This window comes from Tamandua tetradactyla, chromosome 1 (assembly GCF_023851605.1).
Source record: "Tamandua tetradactyla isolate mTamTet1 chromosome 1, mTamTet1.pri, whole genome shotgun sequence".
Classification (NCBI taxonomy): Eukaryota; Metazoa; Chordata; class Mammalia; order Pilosa; family Myrmecophagidae; genus Tamandua; species Tamandua tetradactyla.
This window is the reverse complement of record NC_135327.1, coordinates 215,319,226-215,345,653: the sequence shown is the minus strand read 5'-3', so window position 1 is coordinate 215,345,653 and position 26,428 is coordinate 215,319,226. Positions and strand designations below refer to the sequence as shown.

General features: G+C 39.2%; 1 long non-coding RNA gene across 1 annotated transcript; it reads left to right on the top strand.

Annotated features, from left to right (window-relative positions):
• Positions 1–205: 205 nt before the first annotated feature.
• On the top strand, positions 206–23,574 carry LOC143688083 (uncharacterized). Its single transcript, XR_013177819.1, has 5 exons — positions 206–523; positions 8,986–9,228; positions 21,456–21,575; positions 22,033–22,296; positions 23,390–23,574. It is a non-coding gene; the product is annotated as an uncharacterized LOC143688083 (long non-coding RNA).
• Positions 23,575–26,428: the final 2,854 nt, after the last annotated feature.

Below are 26,428 nucleotides of genomic sequence, written 5' to 3'. Positions count from 1 at the left end.
ACACCCCCACCGACGTGCAGCCCAGACCACTTTTCCTTTACCTGTCCCAAGCACTACCAACCCCCTCCCTGTTCCCTGCAGGTATTGCCAGTGCATAAAGGCTGACCGTGCTACCTCCATACCAAGGCCACACCCACCCCCGCCCATTGTGTCACAAAGCGTCACCCCGCCCGCCTTGAGCCATGAGCATCAGTTTGCGGCCCTCCTAGACCTGTGCATGCGCACGGACCCCAGTCACGTCCTCAACCCTGGGAACAGCAGTTTACAGGACTCCCAGACCCACGCATGGGCATAGCCCTCAGTCACGCCTCCCAGTGCTGAGAAAACGTTGACCTGCGCAGCCTGGTCACCTCCGCCTCCAGCCGGTGAAGGCAGAACGTTGATCCATGCCGGAGCTCCACGCATGCGCAGAAAGGGCCCCACGCCCTAGACCAGCGCACACCAGGGTTACGTCCCCCAGCCTGGTGCACCCACACAGCCACATCCTCCCTGGCCGCTGGGCTTCACGTTCACAGGCATCAAGGTAATATCCCAACCTGCACCCATACTTGCCCTGAAACAAATCCCCGCACTGAGAGCCCCACCCCATGCCCTGCATCCGGCCACACAACCATCCCGCAAACACAAGGTTTTAGACTGCTGAAGGAAATGCACTCCCAAAGTGAATCAATCGAGATATTTACATGTGACGAAAACATTAGATCGCTAAGTATATCAAAATGCAGACAGATATAGCCCAGTCTAATGACCAAAGTACAACACCATAGGAGATGCAGACACTGGAACAACTAATCAAAATGTTCCTAGAACTCTACTTAATTAAATAAGTGGGATGGCTAACAGTAAAGCAGTTGGTAAGTGACAGCTTTTTTTTTTTTTTTTTGGCACGGGCAGGCACCGGAAATTGAACCCAGGTCTCCGGCATGGCAGGCAAGAACTGTGCCTGCTGAGCCACCATGGCCTACCTGGTAAATGACAGCTTTGATGTTAAGATGCTGTAAACAGGACTTTCCCGCCCACCCCATCGCTGGTCCTATGTCTATATCATCTGTGGGTACCTTTATGGAATCTCTTAGCATCAGACATTGTTCTCGAGAACAATGGGATCTCAAAATTACGATTTCTGCATTTTGAAGGGAAGGATGGAGTCTCTAGAACGTGAGGATTTCTGTCTGATTCTTTCTTCCTCTGTCCCCATATCTGAGCCAGCATCGAAACTGTGGCTGGAGCAGCGTAGAGAAAGCTATTCTGATTAGATGATGCTCTGTCATTATTCATTGATTCAGTAACATTTCCTGCTTCCCTACTATGTGCCAGGAAGTGGTACCCTTGGAGTACTCCATAAAGGAGGAAATGCATATTAGAGATGTGTTTAGTTTGATGAGGTGGCATCCAGCAAAGAAGTAGAGGATTGCAGGGATGAAGTTACTTCAGGCAGAGGTGACACCTCAACTGGCTTAGTGTGGGTGTGAATAGGGCATGAGTTCCTGTGAGGGCAGGTCCCCGAGAAGAAGCAAAGGGTGTTGAGGGGATAATGGTAGTAAATAAGGCAGAAGGAGATGTTCGTATCAGATGGTAAAGGTCTCGGATGCTCTGCTAAGAACTTTGTTCTTTATCCTTTTCGAAATGGGAAACAATGTCAAGTGGAAGAAATTTTAACAGGAAAATGATATAGATCACACTTGAGATTGAGACTTGTCAAGCCAACAGCAATGAGGAAGAATATTCAAAAGGGAAAGGAAATAGAGTGAGGGTAGTGGTCCGGGAAAGAGATCACGAGGCTCCAAAGAAGTAAGAAGAGAGACAGGCCACAGATGGAAAGGGTGTGAAGGCTGATTTTGAAAAGACTTGGTGTCTGGGGTGGCAATTGAGGGAGAAGAAAAAGTTGAGAATAAATCTGAGTTTTCTGCTTCTATTTGGGTGACCTATGATGTCATCAATAGATCTAGTCACACAGGGAAAGGGGCAGGACTGTGGGAGAAAATAATGAGTGCAGGGTTGCACATGCTGAGCTTTAAGCACCTCTGGGAAACACAGGTGGAGATTCTTTCTGCTCTGGCTTTTTTTTTTTTTATTTTTTTTTTTATGCCTTGAAATGTGGTTACTCAAAGTGTGGGCAGACGGTCAGCATTACCCACACCTGGAAGCCCGTTAGACACGCAGCATCTCCCGCCCCAGCTCGGACCTCCTGGATCAGAATCTGCATTTTAACAAAATCCCCAGGTCATCAGTATGCACATTAACGTTTGAGAAGCGCTGCCTTAGAAAGTGTTGGTCTCTCTTTCTCCACCTCCCTCTCTCCCCCACATCTTATAACTCTATGGAGACCTCAAAGGGAAATTTCCTTCTTATCTTCAGTTGATGATACTCGGCCCTGGTAAGTGTTTCGAGTTACTATTATGGATGGGCCATTAAAATGGTAACGAAAGGCCTACTGCTGATTCATTTGCAGTGGTTCTAGGTGGTTCATGGAAGGAGGAAAAGCTCTGTAAGACACCCCAGACAGAGTGGTCAGCTGGCGTTCCTTCTAATAAACACTGCCTGTGGAGCCTGCCCAGCAGAGCAGGAGGCACTGCTGACTTCTAAAGCAATCTTTTGCCCACTGAATGTATTTGGCCCTAAATGAATTTCTTCCTATTAATACTGGCATAATTGAAGCAAAAGCTGCTGCTGAGAACTCCCATCATTTACCTTATATTTTATGGCTTAGAGAGTGCCTGCCTTCATTTTTCTGTGTTTCTTGTAACTACTACTAACAGAGTGGACTGAAACCTGCCAGGTTTAGTTGCCAGACACACTTATTTTCCATGCAATTTGTTCCTTTTAACACCCCTGGGTTCTTCATGCCTTACATAAATGGATGTGCTACCTTGTACTAAGGAACTACTTCTTTTCACAAACTGACCTGCAGACCAATGGGGTAAGTACAATCATATTATTTTGACTGTTAGATAGGGGTTCACTTCCTGCAGCATTCTGGGTGCAGTTAAGAATATTGAATGTCATCCCCATGGGCTGGCTGAGAATGCATTAAATCATCTTTTCTTTTCCAGTACAGCGAAAAGATTAACTGTTCTCTTTCCAAATACCCACTGAAATGTCTTGAGTTGAGATTATGTGTAAGCCAGCTGCATTTAGGCTTATTCTGTCACGTATCTAGGAGGCTACAGGAAACTTGTAATGGGGATCCTGGCTGCTTTTACAAATAATAGCAATGAAAGTGGCAATTTCTCTCCTTGTTAAAATAGCTGCATGTAACTAATGTTGCTACTGGTTTGCTTGCATGATCCCAACAAATTCTCACCCTATGTCCAAAATTCCTTGCAATGAGTAGAAAATGGTTTCTCTGTCATTTTTGAGTTTAAAATTTTTAAAAATATAAAATGACATCTCAGTACAAGTTACATTCCATGTCTTAATAGCACAACTCTATCATATATCCATAGTGGTCTCCATCTTTTTAAGGAAAGTGAGTTGCAAAAAATACAAATACAAAAAACAATATTATTTTTCTTTATAGTACAAATTATATTTCAAATCATCTCTTTTTTTATGATATCTGGTTATTAGAATTCCATAATTTCTTCTTAAAACCTCGGCTTAGGATCATTACAGCAAATGAAATAAGATCAAAATGCAAGTAGCCATACCCCCACGCTGCTTACTCTCTATCATTGCGTGCACACACACTGACCCCCATCCCCACTCCCAATCTCACACTGAAAGGTGGCAGACAAATTAGCTGACTGTGTAGTGATTTAGCAGATAGTCCTACATCTTACATCTATTTGGACCTAGCTCATTTCCCAGGTGCTTCAGCTGTTAGCTTGCATGCAAATACCTGCTTCGCAGTGAGTGAGGTGTGGGCGCCTGTGAGCCTAAATAGATTGCTGAAGTTACAGGACTTGAAATGCCTCAGGTAAAAAATTCAGTCAAAAGAAAAACATGAAGTCGACAGCTATGTAAAGTATGCTGCCTACAGCCACTGGGGCTTGGTGGGTGGGTGGGGGGGGCATGGAGGAGCCTATGCAAATAAGGTCAGTGGAATTAACACTCAATTATCCCTTCCCCATGAAAGGGCTGTCAAGGCGGGTTGTCTCTAGTCCAAATAGATTTCTGACTTGCGTGAATTTTAAGTTAACGTCTGTCTTTATGTGAACTGCCTATAATTTAGAGACAGATAATTTGCTTTCTCCCCCCGCCCCCTCCCAATTAAAGATGTTCTCCTTATTAACTGTTTTGGTCTTCAAGGGCAGAAAATTGCATTAATATGATCAATGTTCCTCCTTGTTTTATTTCACATTAAAAGAATTATTCCAATTTCAGACTCTTTTATTTTTTTCCCCTCTTTGTCTCCCAACCTCATAAGCAATTTCCTGGCTGCCCATATTGGTTTTATTCTCATATGCTGAATGGGGAGCTACTTTCTATGTAGCTATGAAAACTATATGGTATGTTTTCAGTGTGCTGTGAATTGATACCAATAGTATTGTGCCAGTTGTATTTATAAATATATTTTTCTCAGTATTATTTATGAGTTCTGTCTTTGGCAATTGATCATCTTTTGATCCCTGACTAATAAACAATTGCATTCATAAGCCACACTTTATTTTTGTCAGTTTAGCTATAACCTGGTGCCTCCAATTTGGATTTCTCTGATTACCTGTCATTGAGGATGGACAGCTGTTCCCATCAGCCATCCGGGCTTCTACTTAAGAGTTTTGTGCATTTTGTATCCTTTGCCCATTTTTTTTTTCTATTGGTCTGCTTGTCTTATTTTTACAAATTTTCTGGAGTTTCTTAAATATTCTGGGTATTAATTCCTGCTTGGTTATATACATTGGACATATCTTCAATCTATTAGTTGTCTTTTAACTTTGTCTTCAGTGTACTTTGTTGAGAAATCTTTAATTTTTATGTAATCAGATCATATAATTTTTTCCTTTATAGATAATGCCTTTTCTAACATATTTAAGATGTATTTCCAGATCCCCAGGCCAGAAGGCTACTCTCCTATACCTTTTTTTTTCTTCCCTAATGACTTGTTTTTCACTGAGGTTTTAATGCATTTCAATTTATTTTCACTTATAGAGTGAGGTAGGGATACATTGATTTTTTTCCATTAAAATTTTCCACATTGAATAAGTGATCAATCTTTTCTCTGCTAATGTGTGATGCCACTTCTGTTATAATATGGGTCTGTTTTAGACTCTCCATTTTGTTCCATTGGTCAACTAGTGTATATCTGAACCAAAACTATAATATTTTAATCATTAAGGTATGCATCATGTCGTAATATCTAGTAGGGTTATTTTGCCTACAGACTCTTGTTTTTATAGAATCCTTATGGGATTTTGATTTGTCCTACACTGATTTAATATTGTCATTGGTAGCCCTGATCTTGAACCTCTGCACATATGGAATGCCATCTTCAAATAGCGCATGAACAGTGCAAAGTTAATTTTGGAGTATCCAAATTTCTAGAGAAGAAATGAATTTCTGTACTAAATCAAGTGTTCAAGCTCTTTAGAGGCATGAAGATGATTTTGAGAAACTCTTCTGTCCCAAGTCCTCATTTATTCATACACACACTCACCTGCTTGCTGGGCAGTAATGAGCACTACTGCGTATGAAAGACACAATGCTAAGTGTTTCCAGTAAATATTTCTGAGCTTTCACTTCACTCAGATGTTTTCAGATGAACCAGCTGCGCTCTTTTGTTGTTCTTGGACTTGACTATTGCTTGTACAAGGGAGACTTTTAGGGCATCTATATTTTCTATTAAAGAACTCTGCATGTGTTTGTCAGTAAATGGTGTTGATACTGCCAAAGGTTGATACCGTCAGATTTGGATCTATGTGCTGACAAATATTCTCTGGAGGTCTGGACTTTAGTCTTCATTCTGCCACCAATTAAATGCTACCAGTTACATTTTCCAAGCCTCTGTTTCTTCGTTTGTAAAATTAAGATATTGGACCACATGGTTTCTACAGTCTCTTTTGGCTCTGAGAGGAATTTTATGGTTTCCTGAAAAGTGGGACTGTGTGGAGACTCTTTCATGATACATGCAAGCATACCTGAAGGTCGTGGTAGTAGAGTGAAGGGAATTGTGTGGGAAAACTTTATGAGGGAGATAGAAGTTGAGCAGTGTTCAAGTTTGCTAGCTGCTGGAATGCAATATACCAGAAACAGAATGGCTTTTAAAAAGGGGAATTTAATAAGTTGCTGGTTTGCAGTTCTAAGGCTGAGAAAATTAAAACAAGCCTAAAGAAATGTCCTATTTAAGGCATCCAGAGAAAGATACCTTGGTTCAAGAAGGCTGATGAAGTTCAGGGTCTCTCTCTCAAGTAGAAGAGCACATGGCAAACACAGTCAGAGTTTCTCTGTCATCTGGAATGGCACATGGTGAGCAAGGTAAGGGTTCCTCTCTCATCTGGAAGGGCACATGGTGAACATGGCATCACCTGCTAGCTTCTTCTCCTGGCTTCCTGTTTTATGAAGCTCCCCGGGAGGCATTTTCCTTCTTCATCTCCAAAGGTCACTGGCTTTTAAACCCTCTGCTTCTTGTGGCTATGTTGTTCTCTGCTCTCTCAGAAATCTCTCATTCTCCAAAATGTTTCCTCTTTTATAGGACTTCAGAAACTAATCAAGACCCACTCAGATGGGTGGAGACATGCCTCTACCTAATCCATTTAACAACCACTATTGATTAAATCACATCTCCAGGGAGATAATCCAATTACAGTTTCAAACATGCAATGCTGAATAGGGTTAAGAATAAATGGCTGCCTTTACAAAATGGGATTAGGATTAAAACATGGCTTTTCTAGGGTACATACATCATTTCAGACCAGCACAAGCAAAGTGGTGAAATGTGGTTTATTTACTGAGGCAGTTTATAAGTGTAACCTCAGTATTATTGTGTAACGTTATGAATTCATGTGTATCACCTCAGTATTATTGTTGTATAATTTTATGAATTTGTGTATATTCATGTGTATCACCTTATGACTTTATGTATGAAATTATGTACTCTTAAAGTATGTAAAAAGCAGGGAGTAAAAAAAAAAATGTCTGCAGCGTGTGTCTGTCTGCCCCTGGTTATGCCCGCAGACCCTGCCTCTGCTCACATCTGCAGACCCTGCCTCTGCTCACATCTGCAGACCTTGCCTCTGGTCACACCTGCAGACCCTGCCTCTGTCACATCTGTAGACCCCGCCTCTGCTCACATCTGCAGACTCTGCCTCTGGTCACATCTATAGACCCTGCCTCTGTTACATCTGCAGACCCTGCCTCTGGTCACATCCGCAGACACTGCCTCTGGCCACAACTGCAGACCCTGCCTCTGTCATGTCTGCAGACCCTGCCTCGGGTCACGTTCACAGACCCTGCCTCGGGTCAGGTCTGCAGAACAGGGTCTTCTGCGCATGTCCCATCTCAGACAAAAGAAATTCCGTACCTTTCCCGTGTTTACCGCCCATTCCCATAGTGACTCCAGCCTTGCTTACTAGCCTATATAATCCGGAAACAAAGAATATTCAGGGCTCAGACTTTGGATGGGAAGTCCTCTGGGCTTGCCAGCAATAAAGTTTTGTCCACCTCTCAGAGGCTCAGGTGCTTTCTTGAATGATTGGAGCTTTCCCTACTTCAGTGCGAGTCAGAGATAATGGCACAGCAATGCAATCACTAAGTGGGGCAGGGTCGGGGGGAGGGTGGCAGGTAAAATTTTTCTGGTTGAAAATGTGAATGTGAGCTAAGACTGAAGATCATTGAGAAATGAGGTTATCAGTTGCTGGTAGACTTAACACAATTAGTAAAACATTATTACAATTAATCATGAACTTTTGTCTGCATAAACATATAAACTGAAGTCATGTTATCTATTTGATCCTTAAAATCCCATCCTGTGTGCATAGTAAGTAGTTATAGCTCTATTTTGTACGTGGGAAAACTGAGGCACGAAAGTTTAAATGGGCTGTGAGACTGGGGTGCAAACTCATATTGCCTTCCAACTCCAAAAGGCTGCGTTATTTCCATCTCATTGTGTCACAAGAACCAGAGTTTTCATTTGATGAGATAAGCAGCCAAAAAGTGTATATGCCCATTTTTTGTACCTAGAGACAGGATGAACATCTTAAACCTGGGTTTGTTTGACCATCTCATGCAACCAGTTCTCTGAAGAGAGTCCCTTGATTAAGGAAGAATAACCACAGGCCCCTTTTATACAAATCCCAGCTTAAACTATTTTTTTTCAGCTAAACTTGACCATCCTCAGGGCTTCTCAGACTCTTGTCTGACCTTTCCAGATCAGATATTCAGTATGAAAGTGTGGCGGAGGGAAAAAGCATTGAATTCCTTTCTTCATATTTTTATTCCTGTGCTTTGCAGCTTCCTGGTTTCATAGTATATGAGAGTTCAGTTGGTCTGCATATAATTGACACAGTTTTGAGTTAAATGGCCAAGATGGGCACCTTTTTGTAGAAGAGCATTTAAAAAGAAAGATGGAAACAGATTTTGAGCCTGGCAAGTTCTAGCCAAGCATTTGGAAAGCCTGTTTTGTTAGGTAGGGTCTGGTTGGGAGCTGGAGTTCATGCACACCTTGACACTTTTTAACTGAGGTTGGAGCTTGTCTTATAATTTAATTAGAGGAATATTTGGTAAGTTGTATTTCTGGGTTTTTAGAAGGATTTTTTTTTTTTTTATGATGTCACTCCCCTAAGATCCACAAGATCAAGGGCTTGTCAGGAATTCTGTCTATACTATCAGACCTTCAAATGCCTTGAATTTAGATTTTATTTTTTTATGGTCAAATGTTTCATTTTCTTCTTTCCTTAATCCAAGTCTATCTCTATTTGAAATGATATTAACTTTCAATAGCCTAAGAAATTATTTCCCAATAAATATGAGAAAGAAAACAGGAGAAATTCTGTAATTTGCCTCTTTAAATTTCTTATATTTGTTAAATCATTAGTCAATTGATTGCAGCTATGGCTGATTGCATCTACAATCAACAGTGAAGATTGCCTTCAGCAGTGAGAGGAGTCTCTTCATCCTATCAGTTGGAGGCCTTAAGCGAGAACCAAGAAGTTGACCAGTCAGAAAGAACAATGTCTATCTCTATGTTGGCCAGGCAGGGGAATTTCTCCTGGGGAATTCAACAGCACCTTCATGCAGTTTCCAACTTGCATCCTGCTGTATGGAATTGAGACTTGCTGATTCCCTGGTTGCGTAAGTCAATTCTTATAATACATCATATATCTCCTATAATTTCTGTTTCTCTGGAGAACTCTAAGTAATACAAGACTGCAGAAGAAGTGCTGTTTTCATCATATCATATCAAAGGTATGTGCTGTTAATGTGATTTATGATCTTGATTTTGACCTTTATCACCTGCCTGAACTAACATCTGTCAGGTTTCTCCACTGGATGGTTACTTTCGTCCTTTCCATAGGGTCCTCTTTGGAAGGAAGTCACTATGTGCAGCCTACACTTAATGAGCGGAGAGCTATGCTCCTCCTTCTTTAGGGAAGAGTTTCTACATAATTTACACAGAATTTTTCTGCCTGGGAGTTTTGTCTCTTCTCCCCCCATTTATTAATTTATTCAATCATTTATTTATATCAATTTGCACTCATGGATATTTACTTTAGACTCTTGGTTATTGTCCAATACTACTTTATTTTTGTTGCTCAAACTGTTCTAGTGTTTGCCTTTGGGAGTTTTCATTTGGCTCCTGTGTCCCATCAAAGTATTTTTCTCCCCAGCAGTTTCTTACTTTCTGGCACTACAAGATGCTCCAGGCTCATCTTGTATATTTTCTGCCCTAGTCTTAGAAATTGGCCATTTCTCCAAAGAGTACTGGTTTCTTTTATTGGAGACTGGTATTACAAATTAAGACTGAGTATTCATAGGTTATTTTTCAAGAAAATTGAAATTGCATTGCACAAAACACTAATGTATTCAACTTAGAATGTTAATGTGTTGTCCTAGTTAACTGAGTATTTTTATTAACTGGGGTTAATCCATTTATGCTATGACATTTTAAAAAGGTGATTTTATTGGGATATATTCACACACCATACAATCCATCCAAGTATACAGTCAGTGGTTCACAGTATCATCATATAGTTGTGCATTCACCATGATCATTTTTAGAATGTTTGCTTTACTTTAGAAAAAGAAATAAAAAGAAAACACCCTATATCTGTTACCCTCTGCTCCCCCTTATTGACAACTAGTATTGCACTCTACATAATTTTAAGACCTACAATAGAGCTAGGTTAACTAAGATGGTTAGTGATAGATATATAGATCAGTGGAGTGGAACAAACCATCCAGAAGTAGATACATATAAACACAGATAACTGACTCTTTTTTTGCTATATTTTTTTCAGGTATTTCCTTCCAGTTATTTTAATACCTAGAAATTAAAAAGAAATATCCATATAATGCATAAGAATAATCTCCAAAATGACCTCTTGGCTCTATTTGAAATCCCTTAGCCATTGAAACTGTTTTGTTTCATTACTTTCCCCCTTTTTGGTCAAGAAGTCATTCTCAATTGCATGATGCCAGGGCCAAGTGCAACGCCGAGAGTCATATTCCACGATGCCAGGGAGGCTTATGTTCCTGGGATCATGTCCCACATGGTGGTGGGGGGCGAGGGTAGTGAGTTTACCTGCAGAGTTGGCTTAGAGAGAGTGGTCACATCTGAGCAAGAAAAGAGGTTCTCTGGGGGTGACTTTTGGCTATAATTATAAGTAGGCTTAGCTTTTGCTTTGCAGGAATAAGTTTCATAAGGGCAGCCCCAAGATCAAGGGCTTGATTTATTATATTGGCAGTACCTAATGCTTGCGAGAATATTAGAAATTTCCGAGGTGGAGAAGTTTAATATTTTCACATTTTCTCTCAGTCACTCAAGGGACCTTTGCAAAAACATTTTTATTTTCTGTACAAAATACTCTGGGATATATCAGGGTAATATGAATTTTGCTGCCATAAGCACCAGCATGCAAATGTCCATTTGTGTCCCTTCTTTCAGTTCTTCCAAGTATATACCTTATAACAGGGTTGCAGGATCATACGGCAACCCTCTATTTAGCCTCCTGTGGAACCACCACACAGCGCTTCAGATGGGCTGCTCCATTCTACTTCTCTACCAACAGTGAATAGGAACAGCACATCCCTTTCTCCAAATTTTCTCCAGCACTTGTACCTTTCTGTTTATCTTTAAAACAGTTTTATTCATATACCAGACAGTCCATCCTGAATGAGCCATCAACAGCTCCTGGAATAATCACATAGTTATGCATTAACCACCACAGTCTATATGAGAGCGTTTCCATTTCTTCTGGGCAGAAAGCAGAAAAGGTAAAAAAAATTAATAATAATAAAAAAGAAAAAATAAAGAATAAAAAATAAAAAGGAAAAATAACAACAACGAGAATCTCATTCCCCCTCTTATGGCTCTCATTAACATTTAGCTTTGATATATTGCCTTTGTTACAATTAATGGAAGACTATTGCAAAGTTACTGTTAACTATAGACCCTAGTTTGCATTGACTGTATTTTTTCCAAATACCATCCAATTTTCGACATCTTGCAACATTCATTTGTTCTCCCTCATGTAAAAACTTTCTTGTATTTCTACATTTAATCACCATGATTGACTGCTTTAGGGTTTGCTAAGTTACAAAGTTATAGTTTTTATCCTCTAGCTTTCTTTCTGATGTCAAACATGCCCTCTATGCTATGACATTTTGAAAAACAAGATTTTTACTTAATTGCTTGGCATTTTATTTAAGTGTGAATTGTGATATTTGTTTGTGAATGATATACCCACAGGTATATTCAGCAAGTGGACATAAGTTAGCCAGGACAGTTACATTGAAGGCTCAGATTATCATTTTTTTCCAAGTTTTTCTTCTGTGTGAATAAAACATATTCTTCTTTTCCCCTCTTCCCACCCCAAGCATGACTCTCTAGCAGTGATGTAAAATGAGAATAAACCACATGAAGTTTTTGCACCTTTGGACTGGATTGGGAAACTTGTGGTACTATTTTTGATACCTAACCAATTTTTAGTAAAAAGTGACAATGCTATTGCAGTGTGGCATCTTGATGTTCAATAGCTTGATCATAGCTCTATGAAATTATTTGCACAAGATGAAGAAAGAGTACCAAAATTCTAAACATGATGACTGGTTTTGAATGGGACAGATGTGAATTTTTTCTTCTTTCCATTTTTAGTATTTTCCAAATTAAAAAAGAAAGGGGAATAAACAAAAATGGTAATAAAAAAAAAACCCTTTTATTTTAAAAGCCGTCATATTTGTAGACATGGAACTGATGTTAACGTCCTGCTTTCCAAAGTCCCACCCAACTCTACAGCCCATTGTCAATCAGGGTTTGCTTTTCTGGGGCTCCTCCGTCCTGCTCTGCCCCTCCATCAGCTCCATCGGACTCTGCTTGGCTGGGAAATTTACTGTTAACCTCAATCCTTTCAGCATAGTTTCGTGTTTTCAAAAGGGAGTTTATCAAAAAATTAATGACTAATTGGTGGAATGTGTAAAAGAAACATATTTTCTTTGGGAGTCTCTGCCCTTTGACATCTGTTCTAGTTTGCTAGCTGCTAGAATGCAACACACAAGAGGCAGATTGACTTTTAATAAAAGGGGATTTATTTTGTTAGTTCTTCAGAGGAAAGGCAGCTAACTTTCATCTGAGGTTCTTTCTTACGTGGGAAGGCTCAGGGTAATCTCTGCTGGCCCTCTCTCCAGGCCTCTGGGTTCCAACAACTTTCCCCAGGGTGATTCCTTTCTGCATCTCCCAAGGCCTGGGCTGAGCTGCCAGTGCTGAGATGAGGTATGCCGAGCTGCTTGGGCTGTGCTACATTGAGCTCTCTCATTTAAGCACCAATCTATTAACTCAAACGTCATTCATTACAGCAGACACGCCTCCTAGATGACTGCAGATGTAATCAGCAGCAGATGAGGTTCACGTACCATTGGCTCATGTCCACAGCAACAGAACTAAGCATGTTCACCTGGCCAAATTGACAACTAAATCTATCCACCACAACATCTCTATACCCAAGCTAGAAGAATTTATACTAGACCATCATAGACCCACTCTGACCTTGGGCAAATCATTTAACCTCTGGATCTTTGTCTCTTCATTTTGAAATGAAAAGACTGAACTTGATAGGTCTTTAAAATTATTTTCATATTGAGACTTGATGTCAAAGAAAAAACAAACTTTTCTATGCTATTTCTATATTTTGAGTGCCTATCTTGAGGTTTTGGGTGATTATTCTTTTCCTCCTATCCTTAATGTCTTTTCTAAATTCTTGATAAAATATATATCATAATTGTCTTCCTTCACAAAACAACAATTAACCTTACACTTTATTTGAAGGAGACAGTTTATTTTCTCACATTCTGTATTTGCTCATTTGTCCTTTAAGTATTTCAGCATTATTTTTCATAGACAGAAGTTTTTAGGATGGTAGTTTTTAAAGATATTTAATTTGAGGACTGTACTACTGACAGCAAAGACAAGATAATCAGTTCACCAAATAAAGGGGGATCAGAAAATGGCAAGCTTTTAGTGAGTCCAAATGAGGTATTAACTGCTTCTGATCAACCATTCCTTTAGATCAGGAACACTTCTGGGGATTGAATCATGTCCCCCACAAAAGGCACATTCAGGACCCAACCCCTGTCCTGTGGGTGTGAATCCATTTGTGAATAGGACCTTTGAAGATGTTAGTTCAGGTGCCCAAACTAAATGAGTAGATCTTAATCTAATAGGGTTGAAGTTCCTATAAACAAACAAAATTGGACATAGAAGAGGAAGCCACAAGGAATAGCCAAAAGCTGGAAGTCAGTAGAATCCAGAAGAGAAAGGAGGAGAGGCTGTCATGAGCATCACCATGTGACAGAAGAGCCAATGACCAAGGATTGCCTACAGCCACCCCCAGAATGCCAGTTTTCAGAGAGAAAGCCTTGTCTTGCTGACATGCTGATTTTGGACTTTTTATAACTTCAAAATTCTGAGCCAATATATTTCCATTGTTTAAGCCAACCCATCGTACGGCATTTGTTCTAGCAGCTAGGAAACTACAGCATATACCTACAAAAACTTATAATTTAGGAAGCAATAATAACACATGAATTGGTAGAAGAGAACTTATTGATCATTTTATCTAACTTTCTCATGTTGAAGATGAGGAAACTGAAGCTACAGAGGTTGAGCAGATCATCCAGGGTTATATGTTTGATTAGCAGTAGAATTCTTACAATCCAGGCTACTTGACTGGCTGAAAGTATACCACAAAACCCAATGATGAATTGGCAGTAAACACCAGAATGTAGGCACCATGAGACAGGGGATACATGCTCTGGTCATCCCTGTACCTCTACTGCTTAGCAAGTTATAGACTTCAATGAGATATATTCAATTTGTTAGGGGATTGGCCCTGAGGGACAACCAGTGATTCTTCAGTCACACTCTGAGAATGTCTAAGGTTAGCAAATGCACTTTGGTAATTTTTGGTTAAATCGTGTCCCCCATATAAATATGTTCAAGACTTAATCTGTGTTCCTGTGGGTGTGAACCCATTCGTAAACAGGACTTTGAGGATATTATTTGTTAAGGTGTAAACTTTTTTTGTAGATAGGAACTTCAAAGATCCTTTTTAGATGAAGCCAAATTGAATCAGGTTGGGCCTTAATCCATATGACTGGAGCCCTTGTAAAGAGAGGAAATTTGAATGCTGTCACTCAGAAGATGCCAGAAGTCAGTAGAAGCCAGGAGTCAGAAGAAGCCGGAAATGAGAGAATACTATATGACAGAGGACTGCTGTCACCACCACGCTCCTGACCCCAGTAGAAAGCATGGCCTTGTCAACATCTTGATTTTGGATTTGTAGTCTTCAAAAGCAGAGACAATAAATGCTTGCTGTTTTAAGTCAACCCGTTAGGTGGTATTTGTCATAGCAGCTCTGGCAAATGAAGACAGTAATATAGCATTCAACATCATTCCATTAATATTTATTGAGCGTTCAATCCATGTCAAGCTGTATTAGCTGCCAGAACTATAGCTGTGAACAGAAATGGAGATGACCATTGTCTGCATGGAGCTGGCAGTCTCTTTGGGGCGACAGATAATTAACCAAAGATCCACAAAAGTACAAATAGATTACAAATGTGACAAGTACCCTCAGGACCCTGAGCAGTGAGAGCTGACTAGTTAGGGAGGCCAGGGAAGACTACTCTGCAGAAGAGAGCTATGCCCTGAGATGTCAGTGAGAAGGAGCCATGTTCTAGGAGAAAAGGAGGAGGTCTTATCTTTTATGTTTGTTTACCCGGAGAATGAAGGTAATCATTGAAGGTAATCATTGAAATGTGCATGTGTGTATGTGTGTGTATGTGTTTATGTGTGAGGTAGAGAGAGGAGACAGAGAGAGAGAGAATCTGAATAGATATTTACAAAGACTCCTTTAGTCTATAGGATGGTGAATCGTTTTGGGAAAAGCCGGAGTGGATGTGGCTAGAGCCCTGAGGGGGCTGACGTAGACATTCAAGTGCAGATGATGGAGTTAGAGAATTCAGGCAGCCTGTGATGGATTGGAGATGGTGGTGTCCTGTGATGGAGGTGCCGAGGTCTGCTCGTTATTTCTGCCTTGAGCTACTGATGAACTGTGGTGCTGTGTGTTTTGTGGAGCAGAGGGTACCGGGGGATCATCAGATCTAAAAAGTGGTGGGCATCAGAGTGAGGAGGAGAGCATTGAAAACATGATGATGATGCTTTTAAGATTTTCTGGAAAAATTACCTGGACTACTGTCAGACATTTTGGATTTCATCTTAAGATGTTCTGAAGTATTTTGTAGAGTTATACACCAATTCTTTGTATTTAGATCAGGGCCATTGAGTACAGTTATATTGTGATAGCTCTGGACGGCAGGCAAGGGAGCATCCTGTTTGTTTTAGAGGTGAGGAAACTGGAGGTCCGGAGAGCTAAGGTGACTGCACTGAGGAAAGTTAGTGACAGAACCGGAAGTAGAGCTATCGTTTCCTTCCTCTCAGCACAGGATCTCTGCACTGTGCAAACTGCGTATTACTCTCCTTGGTCCTTCCTGCTGAACAAAATTTGAATTTGTAGCGTTCAGCTTTAGGTTGAATTCAGGTTTCAGAAAATCTTATGAAAAAAGAAAGAAGAATCCTTTCCCCCTCATTTGTACTGGATGTCCATAAGCCTTCCTGGGGCAAGGTGGAGGTTTATGATAATTATTTTATGCAAACTGAACAGCTCTGTCTGGGGCATTGCAATTTTAACTAGACTCCAATAATTTATCTCATGTTTCAGATCCACACTCCAGAAATGCATCATGTCAGCATACTGCTTCTAGGCTGAGACTCTGCCAAATATTCTTTAGTCGAGGAGGAACAATGAGAGATGATCTGTTTTGTTAGTATTGTGAAAATAAATCTGCAGCCTAGATTTCTTTTTCATTTTGACCATACAATATTTACATTTTTTATCACAGTAACATTATTATGGTAAGCAGACATATTTCTCCTACCTTCTGGTAAGACTGGAGAGAGGTAGAAATGAAAGGCAGTATCTAGATAATTCTGTTGACAGTATATTTACTTTCACAATAGTTGAAATATTTTATCTTTAATAAAAGTAAAAATCATAAGTTATAATTCTACTCTTTCCTTTACTTTAGTAGTAGTTCGTACCACAGAGTCAGGACAAGACATGAGCTGATTATTTTAAAGGCAACTCTAGTGGATGGATCCAGTTTGATTATTCGAATAATAGAACTAAAAAAAAAAAAAAAATCACCCAGATAGTGGATGACTTCCTTATGGCACCGCTTTACCTCGGTCAAAAGGAGAAGGTCCAATATTAAAATTGCAGAATATTTCATTTGAATTATGTGGGTGTACAAATGTTCTCTGAGGGCTCTCCCTCGGGGCCCAGGTCAGGCAGGGGCAGTCTACGCATTCTCCAGGGTGAGTTGTGCTGAAGGGTGGATGGATGTATGGATGGTGCAGTGACTTGAGGGGTACTGGGAGGATTCAGGCCCCAAATATCTCCCTCACTTCCTGTCCCCAGGACTGAACTGTTGGTGCCTTGTTCCTTTGTATAGTCAAGAGTGCTTTACTGCACAGTGGCTGCACCATCCTACACTCCCCGCAACAATGCCCAAGACCTCCCACATCCCCACATCCTCATCAAAACCTGCTACTTTCATTTTTTTTTTTTTGAGGCACCCATTGCAGTGGGTGAGAAGTTGTACCTCATTGCAGTTTTGTTTTTTTTTTTTCATGTTCACAAATACCTTTATTCACTTACGGTGTGGCCCAGCTGAATCAGGATGGGTCTAAATCCTATTATTGGAGTCCTTTATAATCCCAATGAAATTCAGACAGAGAGAAGAGAGAAAGCCTCTGGGAGAGCAGCCAGAAGTTAAAGCAACTTAGAAGAGAAGCCAAGAGAGACTGCCATTGCACTGCCATGTGACAGAGAAGCCAAAGACTGTGACTCACCGAGAGCCATCCTCAGAATGCCACAGTCTTTTGGGAGAAAGCATCGCCTTGGTGTTGCTTTGATTTTTGACTCCTAGCCTCAAAATCGTGAGCCAATAAATCCCTAATGTTTAAACCAACAAAAAAAAAAGTGTTCTAATAGAACCTAACTGGTCGATGTAATATCTCATGCCCTAATCAGATAAAAGGGGAGGCAGCATCTCATTAAATATAGCATGAGAGGAGATGATTGATGCTTCAGCCCCGTTGCTAGTAATGGAGTGCAAAAGGGGTCATTGGGAAGCCAGCAAAATATGAATTTCACTGGCACCCTAAATTTCTCCAGGATCGGTCAGTTTGGGCTTTCGTGTTGAAATGATATCACAATTATGTCAGAAAATATGCTTTTTTTTGCTCTCTACTGAGAGAATGTGGAATTACTTTGTAGGTATCTTTTTTTTCTTATATTACCACTAAATTGGGTAGAAATAGATTTGTTTGTTTTTAAACCATTTTATTCATACATCGTACAATCTCCATCCAAAATGTACAGTCAATGGCTCTTGGGATAAGCCCTGAGTTATGCATTCACCACCATAAGCAATTTGAGAACATTCTCATTGGTCCCAGAAAAAAAAAATCCCATCCCCCTAAAGCTGTGGGGGTCTTGCAGATTTCACTGTAATTCAAGGGTCCTAAGATTCAGAAGAGAACTTTTGAATTTCTTAGTCATGTTGCCATTAACACTTTTTCTTATCACAGCAACTCCATAGTACCTCATTTATATCAAAGTGATAGTGATTACATATACTTTTAAGTTTCAAAACTGAGCACATGATTCAGTAGTTGGTCTCATAAGAGAGCAGAGCATTTGCAATACCTCGCCACAAATACATTCAGGTGAAAGCAATAGAAAACAACTCAAATCACGTAATAGTAAAGAGACAGTATCTTCTTTCATAAAAAGCCTAGAGGAAGAATAGTCTCTTTGGAGGTTAATTCAGTGGCTCAAGATTAACATGGGCCATTTTTTTTTTTCTCTGCTGCCCTCAGCATGTTGGATTCTGTTTTTAGACTTGTTTCTTCATGGTTGCAAGATGGCAGTTCAAAGTGTCCTTTCAAAATATTACTTTGTCCAAAGGCCTGAAGGAATGAAGAAAGTTTATACTTCCTCATGTCCCACTTAAAGAGGTAGGAAAATGTCTGCAGAAGAACTGGCAGATGTCTTATGTCTCATGGGCCAGAATTGGAACTTCTACCCTTCCCTTGCTCGGACGCTGGCAAGAGGAATAGAACCTGCCCTATTGAAGATCCAATCTTCCCTGAAGCACATGGCCACAAAATGCCAGAACTAAATTGGAATTATAAAGCTAGGAATGAAATGGAGGATGACTATTAACATCCCATTTTTCGTATATTGCATTCCAGCAACCTTAGCAAACCGAAACATCGGGGTACATACCAGATTCACACCAGAACACATACTATGGTCAGACTTTTTACATGATGGTATCACTACCAAGGGCTTCTATTTTGCTTTAAAGGAAGCACCTGGGGAAGAGATGAATTAGGAGATGGGATGTTGAAAACCTGCTCTAATTGGTCAGGTCACATAACCTCTCTGGGTCTTACTGTCTGTTTAGACAAAATGAGGGGCTAGAATATGACCTCCGCCATTTCTTCCTGCACTATTTTGGTCCTTTACTCATATTTAAATTTATATAATTGATAATGGAGTCCCAAAGAGGACAGTCTAGCAGCTCTGGCTTGAACAATACAGAACTGATGGTGTCTCTTCCATCGAGCCTTTACTGTAGGTGATGGAATTAGTTTTATAGACTCAAGTTTTCTGGCTCAACCTTCCAAGCTGCTTCAATTTTTCCACTTAACCTTTCTCAGTGAGTGTGATATGGTTAATATTGAAGACTAATAATGATATGTGATGTATATGACCTAATGGGAAAACCTTACTGGGTTTAGTTTTATGTGGGGGAAAAAGCTGTACTGTCTCAGACCAGCAGGCTAGATGGACTCTGTAACCCTGGAAAATGTGCATTTGTAGTTAAAGAGTCCATTAGTGAACACTGTTAAAGAAATGTGATGTAAATAATAAGTGGATCTCGATTTTTGGGATTGAATTATAGATATTTAAGTGGAATTAAAGAAATAAACTATCTACAATTTTTATATCCTATTTTTCCAGAAGGAAAAAAAAAATCTAAACAACAGAATTAGGAAGGAAACAACAACAACAAAAAATAAACACAGATTTTCCAGTAAAGGAAATGTACAAGAAGTAGTTATGGAAATGACTATAATTGTTTTAACTTTTTAATGTTTATGGTACACATTCCCAGACACAATACTTAATAATGATTATCTTGGAAAGATTCAGGTTTTTCTTGTCACAGCTTTGCTTCTTTCCAAAGCATCTAGGGGAAACATCTTAAACGGGATCCTTTATTTCCTACAAATAATAAAACACAGATTTTTGAGTCCCTTTTTATTTATTTTTCTGATACTAAGTAAATGTGCATCCTTATATTGCATCTGTAGTTTGACTGAGGCTATGTACTTACGTGAAATTTTCTTTTAAAATGCAATTAATAGTAATGTATTTATTAACTGTAAAGCATATAATGGGATGTAGAACAAACATCTCACTATATGCCCAAAGTTTTCAACTTTCTCTGAGTGTTTGACATTGGGTAGTGGTCCCTATCTATAAAAATATAATGCATCACAATAATGTATTGATGTTTTTACATAGCTCAAGCCTAAAGCACAATAGCCACTTATTAAAAGAGTGAATAAGAGTTTCAAAAAAAAAGAGAACCCTCACCAAAATGTTCATAAATGTGTGGCACTGTGATAACTTAAATATACTGATTAGATTATTGGCTTGAGCTTGGAGAAAAAAATCCAGTAACTACACTCCAGCTCACTGAGAAGTCTGACATTGCTATGTTAGGCCTAGAGTCCGAGGCTATTTGAAGACTGCCACAGCTGCCAGCTCTTTTGCCTCTGACAGATTTCAGATGGACTGTCACAGAAACTCAGATGATCTCTAGTATCTTTTACATAGAGACAGATGTTCTATGTAACAAAAAAACCAAAACCAAGTCAAAACTTCGACTCGAACACAATTCACAATATTGACTTTATGTATTGCTAAAATTATCCATATTTTTGTTATATATTGCCAGGGTGGAGAGTAAAGATTTCTGTGACGTTCGTTGGAAAATGCTCCCAAACTGATAGGGGGTTACGGTCTCTATTTTCTGGTTAAATAAATGATAAATTTTCTACCGGGCAAAAACAAAGAACTCATCAAGATGCTATTAATTAATTAATTAATTGTTATCAATTAAAATATGTTTTTAGTTGAAAAACCTTTTCTTAGACTTTTCTAAGACCCTTTGTAATTTGCTAGGGCAGATAGTTGAAAAATAAAAGACAATCAAATAATGACCTATATACAATTCCTCATTGTTTCCCTGAATTAAGTGATTGTTTTGATGTCAAGAATAATTGAAAAATTAAAGCAAATATTTTTATAGTCTCTTATGAGCCAGAGGCTTTCGAATGTATCCATTTGGGCACAGAGTAGCACCCTTATTTTTAAATAAGGAACTTTAGACTCAGTGAGGTTAAATGGTTCATCCAATTGTACACCACAAATAAGTGACAGCCTGGGGTTTGACCCCACATTTTCCTGACTCCAAAGTCTTAACTCTTTTGACATACCATCCAGACAGAGCATGAAAAATATCTTCTCTATCACCAACACTCTGCAAGACACTCAACTATTTAAGTTAAACATAAGCTACTGTGTATTAATTTTCTTCCAGGAATCTCGCATTACAGATGAACAATCTGGTGTGATTGTTACTATCTCATGCTTATTAAACAGACTCAGAGTTTTCAGAGCACTGGAGGAGAGAAGGGCGTTACCAAAAGAGCCTTAAAAACCTTCTCAGAAACACGTGGAAAAGAAGATTAAGAAGTGGCCCTTTACCTCCCATCAGCAAAGGTACAATTACTAAGATATACAATCACCCCTTTCAGACTTTTTTTGAAACTGTGGTCTGTTCCAAAATGTGAAAAATCATATAATGCAGTGAGAAGCAGTTTCCTCTTTCTTTTGGGTCTGAGAGGGCAGTGCCCAGCTGTCTAATTTCAGCACATTTGTAAGTTTAGGGAAGGAACAAAAATGAAATTTTTGTAATGTGTAGATCAGGCCAAGAAGACTCGAAAGCTATAAGATGGCTAATATGAGATATGTGAAGCAAAGTCTCCTGCGAGTTCACACGAATCAGATGTACCGTAAACAAATCCAGTCATCTCAAACTTTGTATTCTTCATCCTTGAGCATTTTAATGGTTGGTTCCAGCCATTTCTGCTTACTTGAGAGTGTATGTGAATTTAGATCACATGGCTTTATTCAGGCTCTCTCTTTGAATCTAAATTGTCTATCAAATATCTTCTAGATGATTTCAAGATAATTCCCTGAGGAAAATCTTGCTTCCTCTTGCACTGAGAAAGCCATTTGCATAGGAAACTATAGAACCTGCTGTTATCCCATGACTGCTGAAAATTACACATATGAGTCAATGCAACAATGAACTTGGAGTCAGAAGAGCTGAGGAGAGCCTCATTTGCTACCACTAACTCATTGAGTCAACCGGACACAGACCTTGCTTTCCTCAAGCACAATACAAGAGGCTCAGTTGAGACCAAGGGTCCCTCCTGATGTAAGCATTTCATGAAGCATGGCTGTGTGGGGTTGGGGGAGAGAGAGGAAGTGGTAAGGTGAATAAAGCAGTGATTCTGTTAGCTTTACAGGTGGCTGCTGGATTTGTACCTCATGCTCCTCAGGGGGTCTAGAAAAGCTCAGACTTAGACTTGAACTGTACTAAACTTACACATTTACAGAAATGACCCATAATATCTTTTGCTAAAACTGAGGTTTTTGTAATCATACCCTAAAAATGCATTAAGTTTATCTTCTGTGACTTCAAAGCTCAAAAATATTTAGAACTATTGAATAAATAAATCATAAATTATTTATTAAATATGAAAAACTACTTGCAAAATAGATCACTATTCTAGCTCATAAAATATGAGATGCCTGGTGAAGACATTTTTGCTCTACAATGGCCATTGGAAAAAGTAGGGGAAGTTATTTCTTTCAATTTCAAATTCTTCACAGGAAAACAAAAATCGTGTTGATAGATTTGCTTTCTAGCCAGGATTGGTGATGAGATATTTGGAGGTGATAAACCCCATTTTAGCATACCATGTTCTGGGACACACATTCATAAAATAGCACTGTAATATTATGTAGAATGTTAACCTTTCAAAGTAAGCTGGCTGTAGCAGATGCTTAAGAAATATTTAGATTTAACTATAATTAGTTTTTGAACATTTATTCAGTGCTAGATATTAGGTAAGAATTGTTTAGACCCATGATGTCTCTAATTTAAGATTTTATTTTTGGTCCCAATTTTACATTTAAGAGAGTTCAAGAAATGAAATGTAAGTGACATTGCTTGCTTTGCCACTAGTAATCTTTGCTCCTAATTTTAATCCCAACTTGTGCTCAAAGTCGTATACATTTTGTGTTATCCGTTTTGTTCATCCTTTCTTATGTTTGTTTTCTTTTCTCCCTGATTTCCTTACCCATGTTATTTTAAAACTTTTGTAAGTGTCTCAAGTGCCTCTGTAAACCACCTCATCTTGTTTTTCTTTTTTGTAAATTTTGCTTTTAAAGGAGAGCAAATTAAATTGATGGAATAAATAATATATAATGGTTAGTATGAGCCTTTGCTGTTGTTTTGTTTCCAGGGTCAGAGCCCAGGCCACCTGGCCCTTCCTGTAGGGCTAGATTCCAAATGACCAAGAATCAGGTGGGATTACTCTTGTAGAAACTACAACTCCTCCCTCAAATCACCCATGAACTGTTTGGAGAGAGAGAGAAAAGAGGAAAGAGTAAAACGGAAAACAAACATACTAAATAGCATTCAAGGGCAAAGAGGGAACGATCACAGGTGTGTCTTCCTTTCTTCCTTTCTCCTGTCAGCCCTCTTGAAATTTGCAGCCTTGAAGTTAGAGACGAGGCCATTGAAATGCAGCGCAAGGAGAGAAGGCAAGTCTGGCCACGCATTGCTCCAAATCAGAGTACCCTTTCAAATAGGGTAGCCTGGTTAACAAGTGGCACTTTTCTAGACATCAAAAGGCAGACGCAAATGGAAAAAAAAAAAAAAAAAAAGCACCAAACACACCAAACCAACGTAACTGAACATGTTTTGTCAACAGACTTTTGTGAGACCTTCTGCTTTGTACACCAACCATATCAGGCAGCAACACAGACTTAGCCAAGGCAGCTGGGAGCTCGGAGTGTGTGAAGTTTAGGTGGTGAGACGATTCTGTAACCACACTTCCAATCCAGCATCATTCGTTTACAGTCACTCCTCTATAATTTGCACCTATGGGTTTGTGTAACTGTACTTTCATCAGACAAAATGGTTTCAGTTCCTTAACATTTTCCAGGGTAAAAAGGAGAGAAATGACTTTTAAAAGTATCTTCCACATCAAACAGGTGTTTATTAAGTGTTTGTCAAATGTATCAATAAATAAGTGAATGAAAAATAAACGATGAAGCAAACGATATGGTTATTTTTGACCAAGTGCCTGGATGCAAGTACGTTGTACAATTTTTTTTTTGTCAGAGAGAAGGGATCCTGATTTGACCAGGGATATAACTGAACTTTTTAGTGCAGAAGTGTTGTGTAACAGGGTTTTTCTGGTTGTAGAAATTTGGAAATTGATGGCCTTTGATATGAGAACCAACATGATACAAATGATAACATTGAGACTATTCCTGTCTTTAAAATAAAGACAGATCTATGGTTTCAACAGATCAGTAAATAAGCAAATATTGCTGAAAGTAGTATAAGCCGGGTTGGTAGGTTTTAAGAAGAAAGTATAAGACAAAGCTGAAATTTACTAGATAATCGGAGGAAAATACTAATCTGTAGGCATATAGCAAGTGCTGAGCTATGAATGCTGAAATGTTGTAGAAATTCAGAGAAGGGAGCAAGTCAGTATAGCAGGGGTGGACTCTGCGTGGGGCATTCCAGAGGCAAAGGAGGAGAGTGGGTTGTGAGAAAAACTTTTAGGGGAATGGTGGAGATGAGACCTTATGGAAGTAATATGAGCTCGGTAGTAGAGTAAGGAGGATGAGACCACAGGGTAGGCATGTAATTCTAAATGTTTTTCCACAATAGGATGGACAATTAGGCAGAGTAGAAGGACCAGGGATTATTGGTAGATCCGTAGCCATTTCTTTGTTATCTTGGCACATTAAACTGGGAGTAATTAAAGGGATAGAGGAGACCTAAGTTCCCATTTAGGTCTTAGAGAAGACCTAAATTCCTAGATTAAACAGAGTTTTTCGTACATTTTTGACTGGGACTTCTTTAACATAATAAAATCAATGGGCCAAAGTATCATACTTTAGATCATTTAACCTTGAAAGGAGACAAAGAATTCAGAAAATTTGGATGATTGGAGGGATGGAGAAGATGGGGAAAGGAAAGTGGGAACCTGGCGAAATAAGCAACCAAGGATGGATTTAAATAGGCCTGAAATCCACCATGATCAACGAGTCTCCCTTTTGGCTCATGCATTCATTTGATTTTTGGTTCATTTGTTTTTGCACTCATTAGGTACTTATTTTACCCTACCTATAGAAACACAGTGCTTCTGAATCTATTAAGGATATTGTGATGCATATGGAAAGAATGTCCACAGGTGCTGGGGACTGTGGGACAGTTGCGATAAATTTATAAGTTTATTTTCCTGGATCACAACTGTTTATGATGTAGGATGTAGAGGCATTGTTTTGTAGGTGCGTTCATCAGTTGTGACAGGCATAGAAAATCCCTTATTCAGAGAAAGGTAACTTAATTAATCATGGGTAAATATTGATAAATTTGCATTGTTATACAGTCAGAAAATTCAGAAGTTGCTTTCTTCTGAATTCCCCACTAGACTTCTCTTCTCCACAGAAGGAGGGAGGGCACACAACCCACCACCTTCTCTTTTTTATTTCCCTAGTTGTTGATTTTAGAAGAAAGAGAAATAAAGACTTTGAAGGGTTTATCATAGCAGGCAACAGGAACTACTCATTTTAATCCGTGGTCCTTTCCCTTAATTTTAAACTTACAATTTTTTACTTCAAATAGACTTTGATCTTTTTTCTAACTAGTCTTTGCAGAAATATAGTCTGGATAATTTGTGTCTAGTGTATATCCTATTGATACAAATGTCAGGTGTACAGACACCCACTTATTGGGTTAGCCTAATTTATCATTACCGGATTTTCGTGTCTAGCCTAGGGCTGGGTTGTAAGAGAGACAAAGTACTTCCACATTTTCTTCTGCTTGCCAAAAATTTCTCTACATTATATTACTTTATTTTAGCCTTTGATTCCCCCCCATCCCCAAATATCGCTTAACTTCATTTGTGAGCTGAGCTCCTTCTGTATGTTTATTTCCATTTTGTTCTGAAGGACATTTTGGAGTATGTTTTTCATTTATTTAAGATTTGCAAATTATTTAAGGCAATGTTCTTTGAACAGTCAGAGTGCATCCTTTTTCTTGTGTTTTATGCAAATACTTTATTTTCAATGGAAAAACCTAAAATGACATCCTATTTATTTACTGGCAAGCTCTGACCAAACTATGGTGTTCATTAAGTAAGCGGAGCCCATGAGGAGAGGTCCTTGTCCGTCTCACGGGTGAGAAAACTGACACACAGGGATGTCTTTTTAGCTTGCTTCACGTCATTTGCTGAACTCATTGGCCTCTCTCTCAGTATACC